Consider the following 24,267-nt stretch of genomic DNA (forward strand, 5'->3'; position numbering starts at 1 on the left):
CTATATAATCTCAGCATCTTTAACAAATTAACAGTAAGAAGTATCAGTGAAAACAAGTTATATCCACTTGAAAAAAAATAAGATGCTATTTATATCTGGTACACATTCTTCCCAGTCATGATGGGACTGATGGGAGACCATCACTTCAGGCAGATATTCCTTTCTTAGACATTTCCTTGCACTTTATTGCCAAAGCCTATTGTTAACTCTTCATAAAAGGTCTTCCCAGAGACTCTGCTATGTTGCATGGGGTCCCTAGCATTTCTCTTTATTTATGCTGAGATCATATCTACTGATTTTGTAGCTCTTCTCCTACAGGTTCTGTGCTGCAATTTCTTCCTTTTTGAAGTTTCTATTTTCATAGATGACCATTACTTTCTTATATTTAATTCCTCCTAAGTGCTGTAATTTCCCAAATGTTTTTAATTCCATAAGCTGTTTCCTGTGATCTTCTCCAGACTACTTCTCAGCATGGTTTTCAGTTTTCTCTGAGGCTATATTTTTTTTTTATCCACCTCTTCCTCCTCTCTCTTCCCTCAGTAAAACAGCACTGGCCTCCTTCAGCCATAGCTCATTTGTCTGTTTAGCATCTGTTTGTCATTCATACCCCTTGATGTTATAACACTCATCTTTTTCATATTCTCATCTATAGCCCACTGTGAATACTTGCACAATGCTTTAGAGTCATCATAGAACATTTATTTCCATTTCTCCTAATAGGATATTTGCCTCCTTATCTTCAATAGTATCCTTCTTCCTCAGGAAGTTTTAATATTGTCATCACTATTTTAAATTTACTATTTCCTGCAGCTGATCTTTAATTAGAAAGATGTAATGGGACAATGTATTTGTAAAAGCCCAACTTGTCCAGCCTACAGATATAAGAATCTACTCCTAAATGCAGAGTTTGTTAGAAGCCTACATGTAAGCCTTCCATGACTCTTATTACATATAAGAGAAACTCCTGAAAATGTCTTGGTTTGTTCAAATACTCAGAACTCATGAATGCCAAAAGTAAATGGGTATAACTTCATAGGAAAAAAATAAAATTAAAATAAAAAAGCATTAACATTGTAGAATTAACTTTGGGTAGAAAAATTGCTCAAATGGGTATGTTGTGCATGTACTCTTCTCAGTTTTACCTCCTCTGCATCTCTATGAATCTATGAACAAATGCAGGCTAGTAGGATTTTTGCATGATATCTTATCCTGAAGCTAAATGAGTTTCATCTGTTGCACTGAAATTATTATAATTAATATTTATTTTTGACAAAACTTGAAGGCCAGAATCATATATCAAGGCCCAGTACTGACAGACAAAATACAGCCACTTTATATATGAGTGTGTGTAAATATGTATATATATATATATATAATATATATGTATATAAAAATATGTGTATATATATACATAGGAAATAAGTATAAGAAAATAAGAAAGCTTACAAACTACCCATCTGAGAGATAAGGTGAACATAAAACAGATGAGGAAAGCCCAAGGTAACAGTGAGATGATAATGGCTGGTGTAATAAGCAATGATACTGCACCTCAACTGCTTGGCTATGATTAAACTAATTTAATAACTGCTACCATGCTAAGAAAAGGAATTGATAGCACAACGGTAATTTATTGTCTTCTCTCATCTGTAATTTACTCAGCACCAAAGTATTTATTAGAAACATATTTATTGTGTGCTCAGTTTTGGACATGCCATATGTTCTTCTACTTATGATGTAATAATTTGTGTTTGGATTTTTTTTTAGTGCTGTACAAAAAGACTAAAGCTGAAACTGGAAAAAGTCACTAGATATCAGTGCTGAATGTGAGATCAATTTCATAGGAAGAAATTCATGCCTCTAATGAGAAGTTTTCTCTAATGAAATGAAGGAGATCAAAGCTGATAGAAAGCAAAGCTATGTAATGAAACAGTGATTTAAGAAGCCTGGGACATTCATTTTATTTTCATTCTAAGATAGGTTACTTGCCTTACTGTTTGGTATTGTTTATTCTGGTGTCTGTACATGGATTTGATTATATTAATTAGATTATTGGCCAAATTCTAAACTGTTGTAAATCAGAATTGCTCTTCTGACTCCAGTGAATGACAGTGACTTATACCAGCTGATGATCTAGCTCTCAATGCCTTACAAATACAGGATAAAGACTCTACAAAGCTTCTAAAAAGTTTGCTTGTTTGTGAAAATGTTCCAATTAATTGCAGTTTTGCAAATGGATAGAATTTCTTGCTGTAAATACTTTAATTAGTATTATAAAATGAATTGAAATTTAATTAAAGATGAAAAAAAGCACAGTGGAAATTTTAAAAGGATAAAACCAGCAAGAAGCACTCCCAGATTTGAATGGCATTTTAACAGTAATCTGAACCAACATCTGAAATGTGTTATATAATTTTAAACATATACTAAAAATTATTTTCTTTCAGCTTAGAGCAAGTGCAGACTCAATAGTTGTTCCAGAGTTTTTAGTTATTTTTCCCTCAACCTCTAGACGTAAACAAACAAGAATGCTAATTGAAAATGTTTCTTCAGGCAAGAATCTTGTCAAAGTAGTTAAACAGGGTTAGACTCAACCAGCAGAAGGTAGGACAACCTCTAGAGAAAGCACTCGTACTGAAAACACATTGTATTTATTCAAACAGTGATTCTCCAACAGAGAGTTTTAAATCAATGCGTTAGTAAATTACTGAAAAATATTAGTTTGGTTCTTGATAAGACAATCAAAAGTGCATTCACCTCTTTGATGTGTATAATGAACATGACACTTTTTCAAAAAACATCTATGCTCCTAAGTAGCTGGCCAGGTTTAATTGGAGATTGGTGCCTCCTGAATTCCTTAAATTCTCCTTGTTTCTCAGAATGTTGCTAGTGGCACTGTGTGTGGTTTCTCCACTACAACTGCTGTTTTGCTAGTGTTTATGAAATGTCCAGTACAAAATGGAAAAGGTAGACCCGATTTCTGAAAAGATGTCTGACTAACTTGTATGCAGGCAGGCACAGTTAACACGATAACAATTTGGTTGTTACGTTCTTTGAAGAAGAATGTGAATGCAACAGGTTTTACCTGGGTACATCTAAATAGTTGGAAAATCAAAGCATTTCTCAAGTTCTGAATCTGGCTGCACATACTTTGAGAGTTCCCACTAGAATGTGACCCAGACATATGAGCAGAGATATGTTGACAAAGACAACTGTTAGACTTCAAGCTAGAAAGCATTTATGTAAGTGAACGGTCCAAAACTACAAGTAGTGATGCTTGTAAGATCCAAGAAAGCTCCACTGAAGAAGGAACACCATATACTGCCAAAGCACTGTATATGCATGATCAAATTAACTTGCATTCTTCTGTAATTTATGCAGTTATTTTTAAGATGACAGGCTCTTTTTTTATTTATTTTTTTTTATTTTTTATTTATTTTTTTTTTCCAATAAGAGGGGCATAACTTCAGTCTTTGGGGAACTGATCCATTTTACACATTTCCTGATCACTTTCCTGATCTGCCCTGGTGTTACTGGAGAACTGATTCAAACATGAAAGCTCAGTTTGCGTAGAAAAGAAAATCAATTTAATTTAACATAGATGACTGTTGCACAAGCACATGTATGCCATGTTACGCACAATTGGTGATGCTTATCGGTATCATTTAGAAGCAACCAAATAATCTCCTTCTAGTGGACCAATTTTTACATGGGTATATTTACGCAGCATTCATAATGCTCTTAGAACAGCCTGTGTTCTGTATACTGTTTCAAATAGGAGTGCTAAAATAGTGCATTTCTTCTCACTGAACAAAGATTTTATGTTTCTGGCAAAGGTTTTGGAAGATAATGTACTTTTTAGCCAAAAAAAACGTTCAGAAAATAACTATACTCCAACTTTGATGTACAAATGTAACAACAGAGTTCTTTATAAAGGGATATGATCCATCTTATTATTACACATTATATTCTTTTTTTATATAACGTCAAAGATGTTTATCTTAGTGAAAAACTTCTCCATGGATTATATTTTTCTTCTTCTCTTTCTAGATTACCCTCAAGATGAATGAACTTTATCTTTTCAGGAAGTTATTTTTTTTTTTTATTTAAAATGTGAAATCTTGCTGAGTCCTAGGGTTAAGTGCATGGTTTCAAAGCTGATACTGTATGAACATATGGCTCTCTTATTTCTAGCTATATTTAACATTCTTTTATCTTGAAACATTTTGCTCAATTTCTCAGAAATGCCTTTTGTTTAAAAAAACTTTTTGAGAATCAAATCTCCAGCAGGACTATCTCTTTCCTATATTTATATACAGGACACAATCCTGGCAACAATTTGACTCCAGCAGGTTGGAGAAATTCCACCTGGAGTGTGTGTCCCACAATCAAACTGGCGCTGTATTCCACAAGATGATTCACTATCAGATGGCAATTGAGAGTATATTGCATTTCTCTTTGCATCAAAGGCAAACAGTTATGAAAAAGTTTTATCTCAGTGGGGTGGGCCTACATTAATCCACTTTAATCTTTGCCTTGCTCTCAGAGAGTTTTACATTGCAATTTTTTTGAAAGCATGCAAGGTCGGAATGGGAGTTCTACTGAATCTGGCAATAGTACGCTTCATTCTAGGCTATACAGATTTCATTAACACTTTTTTTTATTTTTATTTTTAAACTACTACTCCCAGACATATGCCTATTAAATATTTCAGTTGAGGGATCAGGACCTATAAAATACAAAATCTAAATCAATTCTTAGAAAGTATCTCAGGATTTTACAGACAATCAGATGAGAAATGCTAAAACATGGTTTTGGGAACCACACTACTTCCAACATAGAATCAGAGAATCATTCAGACTGGAAAAACAAAACAAAACAAAAACTCTAAGATCATCTAGTCCAACCTTTAACCTAGTATGGAAGTCCACCATTAAACCATGCTTCTAAGTTCTAAACCTACATATTTCTTGAAGACCTCCAGGGATCACTTGCTTAGGCAGCCTATTCCAATGACACTTCAGTAAAGAAACTTCTCCTGATCATTAGGAAGGAACTGATCCTGAATAAACACAACACATTTTAAAAGCTACAATACTGAAAGCACATACAAACTTGCCTTTAAGTATGACTACTATTTCCATCAATGAAAGTTTTCAGTTAAGCAGTCTGGATTAGATCCAGAGTGTTTACCCCCAAGAAACAAACAAACAAAACCCCGCAGTACCTCTTGTTTTAAAATATATTTAAATTATATTTAAATATTTTAAATAATAATATATTTAAATAATATATTTAAATAATTTTAAATTATATTTAAAACAAGATATGTTTATATTAAATAGCATGTGTTGATATTAAATAGCAAAGTAAGTCTATTTGAGCTATTAAAATTACAAGAGAGAAATAACTCTTGAAGATACTTACACGTAGGTTGCTGTTTAAGAAGCGGAACTGAACAACATCTACTTCTTATCAACGCAGTATCCAACCTGCACAAGAAAAGAAGAGAAACATTTAAGGTTTCAATCAACAAGTAGGCTCTCAGTCTGGGCTCATCAGGTACATGGAGGCGGAAGCATTCCCCCCGATGCAGATGCCAGATGAATGTTCTTAACCACCTCCTGACAACTCTGTATCGTTTTCTCAACTTTTATTATGCTTTTGTAATTTCTGCAATTACTTAGAATTATTGTAGAAGCAGTATAAATATTGTAAATGGAAATATAATAGAAATATTTTTTTTTGGAACAGATTCAAAACATGCTTCTACATAGGAGGTGATAATACCAAAAGTTGGTATTGTAACATAGGGTCAGCTCTCCAATCTAGATCAACCAGCATAATCTGGATACAAGAAACTCTTATCAGACAAATAAATAAATAAATAAAATAATGTAAAGTAACTAGGAGGATTGCACAAACTTTTCTGTTTTTAATGAAATTATATTTACTAGTGAAAGACATATCCTTCAAATGATTTTAAACATTGCTCTGCAAAACACAGATTTGTCATGAGAAAAAGATGCCTAAAATGTATCTGTTTAAGTGTATTGCATAGTTCCTTTACTTCCTGGAATGTTCTACTGAATTTAACAGAAATAATTTGCCAGAGATGTACTACTGAACACGAGTAATTGTGATACTCTGCCTACCATATATTTGTCATCATCATGTAAAATCAGTGATCTTAGGGACAATGTATTCTACTACAGGCTTTTTACAGAATATATAAACTATGGAAAATAGCATAAAACCTTACAATAACTACAGATAAACAAGTAAGATTGACTTTTCAAAACCATTAGGTCTATTACATTTATGTACCTTAAAACTGTTTTTTTTTTTTTTTAATTACAAATAAAAGCCTAATGATGAAAGCTACAATGGCATCAAAATAATGGCAATAGACTGTTGTAGCGACAGTTCAAAAGGGATATAATTTATCTGTGAGATGTACATCTGTGCTGCTAATACTTTTATTAAATAGTAAACCTGTACTTCAGAGACTTCCAGTCCTGAAAAAACAGAATTATTTAAAGTAATATTAAAAATGAGTATTGATTAAAAGAAAAAAAAATATGTATATATACAAGAAAACCTCCCAAGAACAGTAAGCATTGAGATCAGACCAAAACCTGAAATAAAGGAACGAACAGTACTGCTAACTTGAAGTACCGTGTCATAAGAGAGGAACACATACAGTAGCAAAAGTTATTTTAATTGCATACGGGGACTTTGCCTGGATTATTCCTAGGCACATGACAGACCACTACCAAGTCTCCTGTTGGGAGTAAAGGACAAAAAGGGGTTTTGCTTGGCTTCTTGCCACTTTTCTCAGCAACAAGAAACAAGTCACTAGTCACAAAACAAGAGTCCCCTGCAGCAAGCCAGCCCTCCCTGGGGAAGGCTCTGGCTGCAGTTCCAGGCAGCTCCAGCTCCCTGCTGCTGGGGGCTGCCAGCGCTTCTTTTGGCTGCTGCTAAACAGGGCTCCACGGTCACCCTGCTGCTTTGGGTCAGCTTCCATTTAAAAGCTATTTCATAGCAAAGAGAGGCCCTTTAAGACTCTCATGAAATATTCTCCTGATTATGGATTAGTCCTGTTTCCTGTTTCAGAATCGTACAAGATTTCATTGCTTTTGGCAAGAGCAATACAGACAAGCCTATTGCATCACGAGAAGGCACAGAATAACCAATGGTTAACTGGCTGAACGCAGGACAAAAACCACCACTGGGGCCTAAGAGAGGTTGTTTTAAAGAACCTGGATGACTTCTACTTCCTTAAGAGCCTACAAGGCTTAGAGTTCCTATGAGAAATGAGTTGCATAGCTCTCGTAAGCACTCAACCCGCATATTTTGAACATTTGACTACTGATACTCCCCCAGATGTCAGCAAAGATTCATCATAAAATCAGGAGATCTTGTCAGTCTGGTGAAGAGGGAAAAAGAAACAATCACAAGAAACCCAGTACCCCTGTTTTAATAACAAGTGGAAGAGCAAACTATGTAAGAGACATTTTCCAGTAGGCAATTTTCTATACATTTTTATGTATCTTTAAAGATAAGGGAAGGAGTTAAACAATTCAGTGTCAGTTGTCATCATGATACTACCATGGACTTAGCCTTCCTCTACCTCTTGAATTCCTCAATTGATCAAACTATTGCTCAAAATGACACTATCAGTTTCTCCAAGATTCACACTGATGTTAAGATAATGCCTAATAAGGAGGGTTCATCGAGGCATAATTCAACATTTTGTATACTTGCATTGCAACCTGTTCTATTTTCCACTGCAAATCTGAATTTTTTAATTTTTTCCTGTCTGCAATAGAGAGTCTTGTATCTCTGGCTTGGTACTGTATACAAATATCCTTTTTTTTTTTTTTTTTTTTTTTTTTTTTAAGTTTTCCAAGTAATTTCAGCACAGCCATATTTGCTCTTCTTATAGCACCAATCTATTGGTTGTAGATCTTTTAACATATATAGGAGGTTTTCAGCAGGTTTGAATTTAGCAATATCATCTTGACAGAAGATAAATAAATAAAACAAATGACAATTATTATACAACTTTTTGGTACATTATGAATAACACGTCAAGACCATTATAAAACTCTTAGGCTTGTAATTTACTTATTTGTATAGTTGCATAGTAATCTAGCATTGTATAGTGATCTAGCATTTTTTCTGCATTTTTATCACCACCATCCAATGAGAAAACAGTGAGAACTGAGCTGCATATTAATTCCAATGCAACTGTATCTAAAATGTTCACAAATAGCTGATTCACTCTTTTTCCAAAGAAAAGTGCCTTGAAAATGTAATACATGTTTGTGTAAGAAAAATGTTAACTGGTTAGCATGGCAAACACTATTTGATATTTGTGATCCTAACTAGATCATCATTGTGTTGGCTTCAAATAGGAAAAGCTATTACATGCAATATAATGGAGAAGAAGAGAAAGATAATGGAAAAGCTGTAGACCTGATTTGCCTGCTGTAACTAATAACATATACAGCAAGATAAGTAAATGTTAACACCTTTAAATAACCTTAAATTCAGCATCGTATTTTATGCCTTTGTTTCAACATGTCAAGAACAATTTAAATATCACTAATAAAATAAAAATAAAATGTAAGAATAAAAACAGACATCCCGGAAGCTAAGTCTTTTAAATGGAAAGAAGGATGAGGAATCAAAAAAAAAAGGCCCCTACTTGCACAAACGCTGTTACCTCTGTATGGTTAAACTGCTCTTCAGAAAGGAATAGCCCACAACTTCAGGGTAAGTGTTCTTTGAAAGTCAGTCAGTTACAGGTCATAAGCATAAGTGTTCATGTAACGTGTCCTACGTACATGTGTTTCTTTGTTTTTGTAATAATATGTCATGACTCCAAAACAACACTATGCCCAATTGTGTAATTTAAGAAAACTTAAGTATCATCATTTCTTAGGGTTATTTTTGGAGAACATCCTTAAAGTTTTGTTCTGTCAGTGTCTCTGATTTTTCCTTTAAATGGTGCCCAACCCCTGAGGCAACCTTAATAAAGTCAATGAAATTATACAGGTGGAAAGGACAAAAATGTGGTCTCTGGATTTCAAATAGGGGCAACATTGGTCACACCATTAAGCCTGACACAAGAACCTTTTAATTTAAATGTAATCTCCAAAAGACCAAATTACCAGCAACATGTTCTCATTAATTCCTGTAAGGGATGCTCAAGCTTTGACCCCTTATTGTTCTCCTTATCAAGAAGTGGCTGAGTCATAGTATTAATAAGCCATCACTCATTTAAGTGGTCATTCACTGCTGGGCGGGGAAAAGATAGGCTCATCCTTTTGAAGTGGGACTGGGCAAGCAAGGCAGCTGTAATAGGCTGTGATTATTTTCACTATGAATGCTCCCCCGGCTTTCAAAAATTAAAAGGAGCGCTCATTTTCCTGCTTGAGTATTTCTCACACTGGCAAAAAATGAACACTTTGAAATGTAAATGATTTAATCTTTGCAAACCCCTGCTTCAGAGGGAGGTACAGCTTCATTTACAAAATGAAGACATTTTAGGAAATGATTATCATTGTAAAATTGAGGCCAGCAGGGAGTCTGAGTTCAAACTCTTAGAATATCAGCAGTGTAACAAGTTTGATCTTCCTTACTGCATTGCTTGCATTTGCTTCTCTGGGTTCCAGCAGAGAGCCATTGTCAGGAAGAACTTGTTCCCACTCATTTCCCTTGGTTAAATAAAACAGTTATGCTTGTTATTTAGAGTTAGTCAGTCCAATAAAATTCAGAGCAAGTTTAAAAATAAAAAGGAAGTTCAAACTTATTTTGATTAATGTATACTCTATGCGCATATTCAACTTAGAACAGTGAAAGGTTCCCAGCACTAAAGTTTTTTGTTTTTTTTTTTTGTTTTTTTTTTTTTTTAAATGCATAGTTCAGGCAATAGCATTGGGTATTGCAACTATACTGTCCTACCAATGTCCAGGAAGGAGACCACCCATAACGGTGAGAGAATATTTCATTTAAAATTTGAACATTGGGTCCTTAATCTCTCTTCTGCGACTTCCAAATAGAATGACAATTATTGTTGGTGGCAGTAAAGGGTATTATGGTGTCAGACAGGCTCATTATGAACTGATGGAGATGGTAAATTTGTGTCACAAAGACCAGATGATACCAGCTGCCATATGACCACTGACATGAACTAGAGTGACCAGTATGGACAGCTTCCCTGCACTGATGGGCATTTCTGCTGAAAACAGTGGAAATCTATCAGAAACTAGGATCAGGTCTGAGAAGTAAATAATTATAGTATATTCCTTGGAATCTAGAGACACAAGTTCATCATCTTTTAATCAGTGTTATATACTAATTTCAGTGGAGTTACTTATCAGTCTGCTATTCCTGAAGAGCCACATGTATCCCACCCTGATACACTGCAAAGTATGGCTTAAAATGAAACTACCAAAATACCAGTTTCTTTATAAAAATCCTTGCTACGCTTTTGAAGTCACACTAAAAAAAATTCTTCAGTAGCACGGATGAAAATCTACAGTAACTCCATGCAAGAAACACATCTGTGTCCCTACAGCGTGAGAGAAAGATACTTAATTAGCTGGCATTATGTATCTGTCCAGTATTTTCTAAAAGGACAGATAAGAATGAGGGGCTGCTTGCATTCAAGTAACGGAGTTCAGTTTGAATTAGATCTGAAAGCTGGGTGGCCAAACTTGCAGGATGCTTGTCCAATCCAAACTTTTAGAGGTTTATCTTTAACCGTGAACAGCAAAATATTGGTAGTAATTTTTCATGTTCCACAAAAAGATAAGAAAATGTTTCTATAAAGAACCACAGCTTTTCAAAATGTCAAAATGCAGAAAAATACATTAAAATATTTTAAGTAGGGTATAAGAGAAAGTGTAAACAACATCCACCATATAGTCGGGCTCATTGCTTACTGGTTTTTCTGGGTTTAAGCAGGTGTTTTGTTTGTGTGCACTGAAGTGTGAGGCAGCTGCTCTCTCTGAGGTATGAAGGACTCCATTATGAGCACCACTCAGCTCCCCTCCCAAGGCAATTTTACAAGCTGGGCAGTTGCTGCAGTAGAAAAAAGCTCCAAACCCTTCCCTTTGGGCAGGACTTCTTTTTCTTAGTGGAACTGCATATACCTGGCAAGTCCTGCAGATGCAACATGAGGAAGTGGGATCAGAAACAAATGGGAGAAAAGGTCATGTGGAGGAAATGGAGGTTTTAATGCACGTGGTCAAGTGCATCACACTAACTGTGATATAAAGTTCCTACCTGGAGACTACGCAAATTCTGAAAGACACTGACCTGAAAGACAGCTCTTTAGTGGAGGATTGATCTTTTCCTGTAATTAAGACTCCTTTAGCTATTTAAGGTATCTTAGAAATTTAAGATTTTATGTTTATAACAGAAGGCAGACTGTGAGAAGCTCTAGAGCTGGACGAGCATCAAGGAAGAATAAGTGTGTTCTGAAGAGCTGATACTGTAGTGGATAACCAAAAGCTATTCCAGGCTGTGAACTCCCTGGAGCAAAGGCTACTTGTTCACTCGCACCAAAACAACAACAGTGTTCTCCTGCATGTTGGATAGTATATAAGATGCCCTTCAGCCTTTCTGCACCTCATACCCTGCAGGAGAGGGCCAGAGCACAGGAAGGAGAAGGATTGAATGCAGCAGTGAAGCTTTGCTGAGCCAGTGAGGAAATCCAGGAAATTCACAAAGATTCTGAGATCTGAACTTCTGAGCAGACTGTGACTTTAACCCCAAGAGACTTTATATTGTTGTGATTATTACTAACTCCATCTAAGCAACGCTTAATCTTGTAGGTTTTTTTTTATTATTATTATTATTATTATTATTATTATTATTATTTTTATTTTTTTTCAGTTTAGAAAGCAAATAACATGTGACATTTCTCATACTATAGAAGAGTGAAGTATGGGTCAAAAGTATGAGTAGGAACACTATGTGCACCATTAAACACGGGACGATAGGTAACAGCATTTGGATTATGCTTCTTTAGCTCCACATTTTGAGCTGCTAATGCAGTATTTTACACAACGTTTTCAGAGAAGTTGAAATCAATTTTGTATAATAACAAAAAGTCATGAAGTAGGGAGGTTAGCTACTCGCTCAGCCCTCTTTAGGAATGATGTGCTTTGTAGTACAAATACTGTGCTTTGTCATTAACTCATTATCTTCGAAGTTCCCACAAACCGCTTCCAAGTCATTTTCTTAATATTCTTTTCAGTGACAGATATTTTACACATTAAATCTATTTTTCATGTTAGCCTAATGAACAAGAAGGCTGATACAATCCACTGGGGGAACATATATTCTAGTTTTCATTCATGCTTTAGAGTATTGTCACAGTTGAGCACAAAGGAATAATCTGATTGTTTCTCATAAAGCAAGAACAAATCATGATTGAAGGATTTCTTCTATTTAAAGCTATCCTTTGCAAAGCCTATTGAACTTGTTAGAAGAGTCATCTCTGATGCGTACACTAACTACACAAAGCTGCTGCACAGTTGCCATTCAAGAGCTAATTCAGTACCAAATGGTCAATATTGCTGAGTTGCAGATTACAAATATCATGAGATATTAATTTATTTATATTTAAATCAGCCTAAAAGATTAAGTGAACTTTCAGTGACTCCATTTACAATTAAAATGGATATAGGTTTGAATTCCTGTTTTATGATTCGGTACAGCTGGGATTTGAAAAGAATCGCCGCCAGGATGATGCAAGGCATTTGCTTTTGACAAAATAATGCAAAATTTGTGTAAGCGGGTGAAAGAACATCAGATTATTTCACCTCGCAGGTCATCTGGAAAATACAATATGTATTCTGGTTATGAGAAAAGAAAGTGAAAGGCAAAAAACAGGTGCTGGGTGATTCAGCCTGTGGAGGGACGTTGGGGTCAGGGACGATGGCTGCGCAGAGGCTGCATCCCCTCTGCTATTTCTCTGTGGTCAGGCTGGAAAACTAGCAGGGGCGGCTCTCATGGGTTTGACCCCTGGGCAAAGATAACTCTTTCATACCCCCTGTTCCACTTTTCCACTTTGTATCCAAGTCCTCTGCTATAAAATGTAAAACCAGCACATAGAACATACTGCTTTGGAGGTCTGCCACTTGCATTCAGGCAACCATTTGTACTTTTGCAGGCGTAATCAATCTCCTGTTGCTATCAGCAGGGGAGTGGAGCTTTGCTGCTTTATGGCTTAAAAGTAGTTTTGTGCAAATTCTGCTTCCCTCCCCCCTCCCTTTAGCTCCACTACTCACAGGATTTCCAGGGACATGGGCTAGGGCTGAGAAAAGAAGCTTGTTTGATTTAAGCACAGAGGGTTTTTTTGTGTGTGTGTTTATATTTTCTCTGCATCTATTAAGGGGTGAGGGGGAGAGACTTCATTTATATGTTAATATTAGCCGGCACCCTGACTAAACTGACAGAACTATTTCATGGGAAGCTGACAAATTTTGTCAGCTAGGCTATCTTTCCACATCTCAATAGTGGCAATAATCTTGATTAGCAAAACAATTGGGGGCCAAAGAAGTCCTGCTGCTCCAAAGACCCTCTTCTCGGGTTACAGTTTGCTAATGTGATGAATCCAGAGAGTCCTTCAAGCTTGAAAAAATTCCCCAAAGCAGCTGAATTTAGGCAAATGAAGGGAACCATTTTGGAGGCTGGATAAAAGGGGTTAATTTGATCAACCATGTCTCCATAGTCTTATAACAATCATTTACTTAACAAGCATATAGAGAGTCATTCCATGGAAACTGGTGGAGTTAACAGAGGAAGTTTGCATAGAATATCTGTTTATCCCAGATGTGTGGGAATTTTAGCCAAAAAACAACAGCACATAATTGCTGCCTGTGGTATTGATTCTTACACAGAAACAACAGCAGAACTAAAGAGCTCTAAACACGTGATGAAGGCCCTGTCTATGAAGCAGTATGAGCTTCCATTTTTATTAGCCTGTTGCACCGCTAATTGAATTATTAGAAATTCAAGGAAAGGAAATAACCTAAAAAGCTTTGTGCAGTCCTATTTTCAGCGTAACTTATGGCATCTATGTCTGTTTGCAAACATAAGTTATTTTTTTAGTATTTTTTTAGGGATATTGATTCATCTTCATACACTGCTGCATTATTACATAAAAAGCCAGATTCTGAATTATATTTATGCAGCTCAAACCTGGGGCATTTCTTCTAGTGGAATTCTACTGCATTTGCATTGAACAAACAGAACAAAACACGTAGTAGAGTTGTAAGTGGATGGGAAGTTACTTGGTCCAGGTCAGTGTAGAGTACAAAATTCCAATATAACCCAGCCATCTGGGTTTTGTGCCCAATCTCATTCCTATTTATGCATTTAATTAATTTATAAATCTGGCATAACTTGATCTAAAATAGCTATTATTCATGATTCTGTGTAACCATTTGATTGCCTGTGCAATTTACAGACTTGCACTGAACAGAAGTTTACAATAAAAACTTCAAAACATTCTCTCTTCTCACACAGTTCCCCCTATTTTTGAGGTAGCTTTCATATTGTGTTACAGAAACACAAATTAACATTTATATAGTATTTTTAACACTAATGGATTTGACCTAGTGCATACATTGGTGTACATTAGCTTAAGTATATGTTTTGCCAGACACCAAGTACAGGATTCTGAAAAAAACACTGAACCGGTCTGGCTTCAATGGGTTTCAAAGCTAAAACTTCCTTCTACATTCTGCAACTATGAAAGCACTGTCTTTTATGTTTCTTGTTCTTTTCTGCCTCTGTGGTGGCACACATATCATTTGGTAAGAATTCACCTTTTAAAGATGCCACTTTTGATCAGGAGGATTTTGATACATTCATCATACCACGTTTACGCTTAAACATTTTCTTTATGATGAAAGTTTCTAACTTAAGTAACAGTAATATGAACAGGAAAATATTTCTTCGATGTGACGCAACTTTGCAATAGGATGTGAACAATTACATGTTTTTCAAATGTATTACTTGTACACTTAAGGAAAACACAAGAGCAAAAAGATTTACCCAAAGAGATTTGGTCAATATTTGGCACATTCTTTCTCTAAAGTAGCATGTGGTAAAAGAAGGAGCATAAAAATCTCTGCTTACAAAGAACCTACAACATTTCCACTAGCATAGATTAATGTTCACTTATATTTAGTTTGTAAGATGGATATCTGAACTGTAGCATCAGAAGTTTCTCTGTTCCCTTGAAATCAGTGGAGTGCCTTTAAAGGTTAAATAATACAGATTACTCAGAAAAACTCTCTTTTATGGCAGTTGAAATTTTTCTGAATAAATGTTTCCCAATAATGTGGTATACTTGCAACCAAATGAAGCAGAATTATAAGAGCTTGCTCTCTCTGCCACCTTCCCAATAGTTTTTGAAACACAGCCTCTGTTTTTCAGCAGTCTATGCTTCCAGATGTTCATAACAAAATCATTATTATTTTTCTTTTTTTAAAGAAGTTGAGGTGCTCTGTTTTATACCACCTGTCACATGGTACCGTAGTGGAAAAGGAAAGGAAAACACATTATAGGACTAACATCAAACTGTTATATGCTCATTAAGAAGCATATATTTTTGATCATATAGATCTGTACACAAATATCCATCCTATTACTCTTCTATTCAATACTGCTTTGAACAATTGCACAGGCTAGAGCCATAGTAGAGGCACAGATGCTATGCAGCCTTTGTATCATGAGGTTGAGAAGGAACTGGTTCTTATTCTCAATCTACCTCTGATGAGCAAGACATTTTTTTTTACTTTCAGTTCACCCCTCAGAACAATAGACAACACCTAAACCTGAAGGTTTAACCCAAAGACGTGGGTTAAACCCAACCATTCCTTGTGGCATGACACTTGATTTTACTTTTTTTTTTCAAATAACCACTAGGGTTTCAATCTTTCAAAAAACTTGAGTGGGCCAAAACTCTGATCTTAATTATGTATGGCTTAGAGTCTACTAAGACTCTAGCAATAGAGAGACTGCTCATTGCTTAGAGTCTTGTTTACTCACTGAGTTCAGACAGTGACTGACCATAGTTCATATCAAACCACAATTAAGCAAAAATCAATAATCTCTGCTTAATGCGTTGTTATTGAGAGAGACTAACAAAATGCCATTTAAAGTTTTGTTAAGGTAGGATATTCAAGGCTTCTATCTGTAAAAACACGAACTAGCGTAGGTACCAGTACTGCTCTTGTGCTAGTATCGTCTCCTTCTGATATGTTTCCAAAAAGCTCGTAAGTGAAGAAGAAACTCTGAAGAAGAAAACACTGACATAAATGTTTTCCACAATTTTAAAGGAGATAATAGCTTTGGTCTGCTTCCAAATATCGTCAGCAGGATGAACACAGAGGACAACATTTAGTTATAGATTAATAATCCAAAGTACGGATAGTTCTCAACAAATTAGAAAAACATAAAACCACAATATTTAAGCAAACCAAAGGCCAAAGATCACTCTAAATTCTCAGAGCTATGTTATTTCTTAAGTGGTGACACAAACCATGCATATGTCATTAAGCTCCGTGATGTCAACACCAAGGTGAATCAGCCTGAATCATACTTGCCACAAAGAGTTATGAAATGTAAAAGTCAAGTAAAACAAATGCATTTTTAAATGAACAGCAGTGAAATCACTGAATTGGAAAGTTCAGAACATTTTCAGAAAGTTTCAGAAGTTCTCAGCTAAATTCATCTAAATTGGAGAATATTGTGCCAAGTTCCTCTCTCAGGAAAGTAAATCAGCTATAGCACTCTGTTATTCTCATGCTGCTGTAGTGTGGTAATGACATTGGAATCAACTTGAATTCTATAATCTTTTGCTTGTAAGACTTTACCTAAGATAAGCAACTGTTAATTTATCCAAATTAAGAAAACAAAAAAGAGAAGCACTTCTAAGAGGAAAACTGGAACACACTTCTGTGAAGACAGAACTTGTGAGCTACCATACAAACTGAAAATCACCTGACAGTCTGAATTTGCACCGTCTTTCAACTGCTCATCCTGTAACTCATGCACCATTACCACTGAAGAACTACTCTGAGCAAATTAAATGCAGCACAGGCTGGAACACTATGCAAATCCCATTCCCTCTCTTTAGTAAAGAATTAAAGATAAATATGTCTTTCTGTATACAGAGGAGAATTTTGCATTGATTCTCAGACATGAATTCTGTTACATCACTATTCTAGGGCATTTACAATCTTCTGTCAGCCATTTCTAATACCAGAACAGGCACCCACTGCACATCATTGTAAAAAAACCTATTTTGTCAGAAAAGGTTGCTAGATATCAAATAGTGAATGCCCAGGCTATCAAATTAACCCTTATCCACCCCACACGATCTTCGGACAGCACATGACCTCTAAAAATAGACCATACAGCAATGAAGATCTTGTGTCACTGGAACATGAAAGCCTTCCTGATATATCAAAAAGGATTACTTATAACTAGTTCTTCCTGCAAATTTATTCCCCCCCCCCCCCCAAGATGGACCTTTCCAAAATACTTCTGATCAAAGCGATCAGAAAAAAAAAATATCTTGTTATGATTGATAGACATACGTCATAGAGCTGAATCATATTGTTCTCTGGAATTTTACACAGCTACTTTCATTACTGTTGTGGTTTATTTCATATCTTTCCTCAGATATGTTACCTAATAATACTTTATTCAGGTGAAGTGTCACAGAAATGGTTATAACCCAAGTGAAATCTCTGAACTTGCACAATTTTGCATCTTCTTTAACAAGAGCAACTTGGTCATATTTCCAGCTGTGTTTCTTTATGAATACATTTATTTTTGCTTTATAAATAAATGGAAATCTTGAAAAAAAACAACCAACAACTCACATGGCTACATTTTAAGTTCAGCTGCATAAATCTACATTTTAAAATAAAACATCACAGAGAATGAAAGAGTATTTTTCATACACTGAATTTATACAACTTCTACCTGAAGACTGCCTTAACAGACTGAGGTTTTGCAATACTTAAATCATAATTGAAATTTTCCATATCTAGTTTGGACGTAAAATTGTTGGGTCCAAAGCCCCATGCTAATGCTAAGTTTATATTGAGTTAAATTTTTAATACTTTGTAACACAAAAAACAGTGTTTTTTTTTTGTTTGTTTGTTTTGTTTATAAACAAATTATTTTTTCAAATTCTCAATGAAATATGAATCAGTGTTTGGTCTTCAAGGTGAATCAGTCATTAACTATATACAAAACATGATTAAATCAATGACACATCAGCACATATTGTAGAAATAAAAGCTTGCATGAACCTTTTATTTTATATTAACTTCATTATGTTTTTATGTGAATTCTGAGAAGTTGGTTATTCCAGTTTACTTAGTACTGTTTGAAATGACTGGTTAATCACTATTTTGAGCTTTATTTTCCCTTAAAGTTAATATTTCCTCAAGAAAAAAATAAAAGTATCATGTGATTATTTTCCATGTAGGTTGATAGCTTTACACATGTTAATAGTTAAACTACTTCACAAATGGCATTAAAATAGAGAGGAGTCCAGACAAACTCTATTGATTTTGTTGTGTCTTTGAATTATTCTGATACATACTATGGAGCAGTTTATAACAGGAAGAAAACACGTTCAGAGGAGCATATGTTGCTTATATGGAACGGCACATGATACAGCAGAGAAACTCAAAGATACCACATTAGTTATCTTTAAGATCTGAGGATGACCTGCTGGCCAGCCTAGCTTCTACTTGCAATTTAGAGCAGGTTCTGTTTACTTTCTTTTAGCAAATTGACCAATCCATTGAAATAATAAGTATGCTGAAACTGCCCGGAGAGGTGAAATGGGGTCGTACTTTCCAGTTATCACGTTTTTCATTAATAATTGTTTTAGGGAAAAAAATGAAAAGGAACTAATTGGGCAAATAATGAAGTAATACATCGTATTACCAACATAGACATTTGTGCCTATTTTCTTCATACATATTTTTAAACCACTTTAAATTTAATAAGCCTGAAGTTGTTGGATATGGGTGGTTACTCTCCCACCAGGGCAAATATAAGGTCTGGTAAAGGCAAGTGCAGCTCTGCGAGGAGGTACCTCATCTCTCCAAGAAAGCACCAGCTTAAATCTGAAAGCATTAACAGAGAAACTAACGGATGGAAGCCTGCCTCTCAGGAATATACTGAGATAACAACCTTGCTATTTGGATAGGAGGGTTTTTCCTTTTCTTTATTCTCTGAAGGAGACACATTAAAAGTTTGGAAGACATGCAAAAAAGCATATAGCATAATCAAAATACCTGTGTCTCTGTGAGTTCATACCCTTTCAGGAATCATTGACAGTCACGTTAATAATTAAATAGTTCTCTGATTTTTTTTTCTCCCAAGAATATATATGTCATATGCACAATCTGTACAATAGGAAGTCTTCACCTGCTATTGACAGGCCACGCAGGCAAGAAAAACTGGTTTGCTGATGACTCTGACAGGTATTGCATCTGTAAGATCTGCTGAGGCTGCCTTAGATGCTTTAAAGCTCAGGTGAAACAAAGCATTTAGCCTTAGGAAGTATACAAGACACCTAGCACTACAGACTCCTGCTTCAGGAATCTATATTCTGTGTTTGGAGAGAAATTGAAAGAGATGTGAGAAAAGGTTAAAAAATTAAAATAAAATAAAATAAAATAAAATAAAATAAAATAAAATAAAATAAAATAAAATAAAATAAAATAAAATAAAATAAAATAAAATAAAATAAAATAAAATAAAATTTCAAAAGGATAGCTACTAAAAGCCAGCGTAACTAGTTAATGACTCACTGCTTTATGGTATGTTTCAACACACCAAGTTTCATACAGATGGTTACTTCACAAGGCTACATCCAGTACTCACAACATTTTCGTCAGTAAGGTAACTCCTAGATTCAAAAGGCCAGCTAGACTACTCAGTCTTGTAAGCTAGAGTGTCTGCTTTGAGGAAATATCAAGGAAAATCATAGAGGAAACAGGACCATGGAAAATCCAAACCATGAAAGAGATCTGCAACTACATAATTTTGGTCCCAGATTAAAAAAAAATAAAATAGGTAAGACAACTATGAAAGAAACTTATTTTTCAAAGGTCCTGAAGTATTCATCTAAAGAAACACATGAATGAAATGGAAGCAAACAACACAAAACCAAAATCTCAGAAGATAGTGCCAATTTGTGTCATGAGATTCATGTTTTTCACAATTTTTCTGAAGATCTGATACAAGTCCTAGAGGGCTGCTATAGTATCTTTTCCCACATCTTATCCCCTGAACCTCCATCCGTTAATAATTAGCTACGTAATCCACATGTCATGTGATATAGTCATCAAAAAGTGATGTACCTGCAGATAACACATACAAAACAATATGAGAAGATACTTTTAAAAAGAAGAGAGAACCTTAAACATTAATAAGTAGCAAATCTGTGAAATCAAAGCATTTTCCTCCTTTTTTTATAATAGCCTTTCATTCTTTTTATGATTTGTCTTTGAAAGCTCTTAAGCTCTTTCTGTGGATGACAGTTGATATTGTTCTTCCATCCTGCTGCAGACAGCATAAGGGAGGGAGGGAAAAAAAAAACCTATTGTACAGCTTTTCGTCTCTGAAACATGATTTTTATAATTAATATATACAACTGAGAAGAGAAAGGTACGTTATAATGAAGTGCAATTAAGAGGTGTTTGTTCCTGTCCCACACATAAGATGACTATAATTTCCTTGGCTGTTTAGAAGTCAACCATTATCATTACATTTCACACATCTTTTCTACTTTTTTGCACTTCTGATTTTGTTTATTTTCAATTAAAACTCCAAATAAACATGCACACAGAAAATCTGATATTCACGTAACATCATCTTTTAATTATACCAGACAGTGATCATTAAACCAAGTGCTTATGCAAAACTATTTGGATTTAATTTCATAAGCATGAATGGATCTGTCCATTTTGTATTAGATTTAAATTCATGTAAAAGAGAACACAATGTGCATTTACCTAGATTATATTGCACATAAATACTGATGTACTAGAGGAGTAATTTAAATATATATTTTTGGGACTGCTGTTTCTTTTAAAATTCCCTATATTCATATCACAACACAATTTTTCTATTTTAAAATTTGCACAAATATTATTTGCATTATTGTATTGACAATCACCTCTGATTTCATATTTACCAAAGTAACCCCTGCCTTTATAACCTAAGGTGAAGGTATCCAAGGGACAAACCACGAAGGAGATAGATTCTGACTATGATGTTTTTGTTAGCATTAAACACAACTGCATTGCAATGGCTGCTTAACACTGGATCTCTGGTTGCAGTTGGAACTAGGCTAGCTAAAGTCCCTGCAGATCGAACCTGGGTGCCCAAGCTCCCTGGATCCAGAAAACAGCCCAGTGATGGCTGATGAAGTTTAGGATTAGAGCTGAATCCATGTTTCCAGCTGAATGGTCATAAACGCCACAAAGGATCTAACCAAATACTGTCTTACTGTCTTTCCAGTTTAAATTTGGAAAATCTTTACAAACTAAACCCATCAGGTTCTACAAAGGACAAGTTGCTGGCAAAAGGATGCAGACAGGCAAACCGAAAATTATGCCCTAATTAAAGCCCATTGAAATGTATGGAAAGATTACTATTGAACAAAGTGTGCTTTTGCACAGAGGCAATTTAGCTCAGTAGGAAGTAGATGTTACCTTATCTCCAAATAAGATGAACAGTTTCTCTTTTAGGTACTTCTGCTACTGAATGTAGTATTATTTTTTTTTCTTTTTTCCTTCAATTTTTGCTCATCATTATTTCTGTGAATTTTTTGATAGATGTTATTTTCATTCTTTATGTGCACTTGTGCCAATTAAGCTAAATAACTCAATTGTTTACACAAAGGTAAACTGAAAGATTTTTAATTGAAGTAAATAATTTCTTTCTATTGCTTTTGAATGTTTTTCTTTCTACAGAATACTTCCTGAGAAAAATGTTTCATTTTCAGACAAACTAATTCCAATCTATGTGGAACATCATTGTGGCTTGTTCAGCTGCTTCTTTTTTAGAATTACATGGATGTAGTTCTAAAAAGATCTAAAAAGATAAGTTTAATTAAATTTTCCATACTGGAAAAATACATATTGTCCTTTTACTTAAAAGGTTCCTGAATTTACTCTTTTAGGTTAATGACTTACCTTCTTGTCTGTGCTCCCTCCCTTTCTTTATATAGTGTTCCAACAAGTAATTTCCCTTACTTATTGAAAGAGTTGATGTAAATTATAAGATTAGCTTCTATACCTCAAATTCTTTATAAAACTTTATCAGCAGTATCATTCATCCAGACTCTATATCAAGTACTATAGCTTCTATTTAATATTTTTTTCTGACTTTTAATACTTTTTGTTCACTTATTAATTCAACTGGATGGAAAAGACATTTCTACTAGCCTGAAATATTTCTAGAAACTGTGATGGAATCAGCTTAATTTTATCTACTACTGATATACTATTATGCATTGTTTCCCCTTTATCTTCTGTTTTTTATTAGAATAAGTCATAAAAACTTGTATTGCAAAAAGCCAACAATTCAACCAGCTCTTTTCCAGCAGTTAAAAAAACTTCACTTTGCCAAAGCACGAATCTTACCCCAGCTGCTCTTTGGTAAGAGGTATTAGAGTGACCATACAGATTTCTCACTTGCATGATGAAAGACAGACTTGGTGGTATTTGTACTTTATTCATTGATTAGATGCAAGGAGCCAGCCAGAACCACATCTTTCAACAGCTATAGAAGATTAAAAGTTATAATTTAAATATGAGCATACAGCTCTGTTAAAAAAAAAAAAAAAAATCTATTTGAGCTGCATGATAGTAGTAAAAATAAGGAAAAAAGAAAAAGAAAAAAACAAACAAACAAACAAACAAAAATAACACAAACCACTATCTCAGTCTCCTTTCTAGACTTCCCAAAACACTCATTAACCCTTCCTTTCTTCGTATCTATTTCTCATTTTATTGTACTGTCTATAAAGCATCCAGAAGTTGTTGAAAGGAAAAAACTGAAACTGCATGGGATAAACAGCAGCTGCCTGGTGAAGCTGAGTTCAAAGGGATTATTTCTGTGAATAAATGTTCTAGTGTTCTAGCATGGACGCAATCCTGATCTAAATGGAGCACGGAAAGGGAATTTGCTCCTCCTCTTTTTTGCTCTTTTTGGAAAATTTGTTTTTGAATGTTTACGTGCTGCCTACTGAATTATTTTCCTACTTCTCACCAAGTCATACTCACTTTTATAATGATATGGAGCAGACCTCTTTTATGTTATTAATCAGTCTTATAATGTCTCACCATTTCTCCTGTAATGACAGAAAATACTCACTGAAAACTCAGTGCCCTGCAAGTCGTTTAAATCATATACCTCAGTGAAATTCATAGCTCGAAGCATTCCACCATTATAAATCGGATTGTTCCAAACAAGAGATTTCACAACGCATTTTCAACCCTCCTCTTTCCAAGGTAGTCTTTAAATTCAGGCGCAACCCACAGTTCAAGTTTGCTTTTGCTTAGAAAAGCTCTAAATACTCCCTGTAGCACAGCAGGAGGCTCCTTTAAAGCACTTGAGATTGGTGGGTGGATTGAGATGGCATGAGACCACAATTATACCCCGCTTCAATGATATGTCTGGAGCTGTAGTGACTCTAGACAAAGAAGCTGAAGTGTATGGAAGCTGATACGTCTTCAAGACAGACCTAAAAATACCTGTCGGAGATGCAGGTTTGAAGCTATTACCAAGAGCACTTCACAGAGTTTTCCTGCTGTGAGCCAAAGATGCCCCTGACTCGTTTACAACAGACTGCCTGGGGTGCCTGGTTATCAAAGTGAGGCTTCGTTCCTCCAGGTAATGTAAGCCTCTAGTTGTCTTTTTACATGTAGGTAACTACAGAAGGGCTTCTTTTAAGTTTTCCTCAAGCAGAACTCCCTCACACTCTTTCTGATCATTGTACTCTGTCCTCTCCATACTCCAGCAATGTTTCTGAAGTGCAAGGAGGGAAATTTATGAATTTCCAATAGCAGATCTGAAATGCCTGAAGAGGACATGGAAGCAGGCACCAAGTGCAACAGATCCCGATCCATTTAGCACACCCATCATGTAAACTCAAAGCAGCGAAACTCTGCGGCTTCTGTCCAGCTAGGACAAGGC

General features: G+C 35.1%; 1 long non-coding RNA gene across 1 annotated transcript in view; it reads right to left on the minus strand.

Moving 5' to 3' along the window:
* Window positions 1-24,267, minus strand: part of LOC309882689 — a 175,435-nt gene that overhangs the window by 16,771 nt on the left and 134,397 nt on the right. Inside the window, exon 2 of the long non-coding RNA XR_014318342.1 lies at window positions 5,425-5,489. This is a non-coding gene — a long non-coding RNA (uncharacterized lncRNA). The remainder of the gene's footprint in view (window positions 1-5,424; window positions 5,490-24,267) is intronic.

Source organism: Aythya marila, assembly GCF_965140915.1.
Source record: "Aythya marila genome assembly, chromosome: 12".
NCBI lineage: Eukaryota > Metazoa > Chordata > Aves > Anseriformes > Anatidae > Aythya > Aythya marila.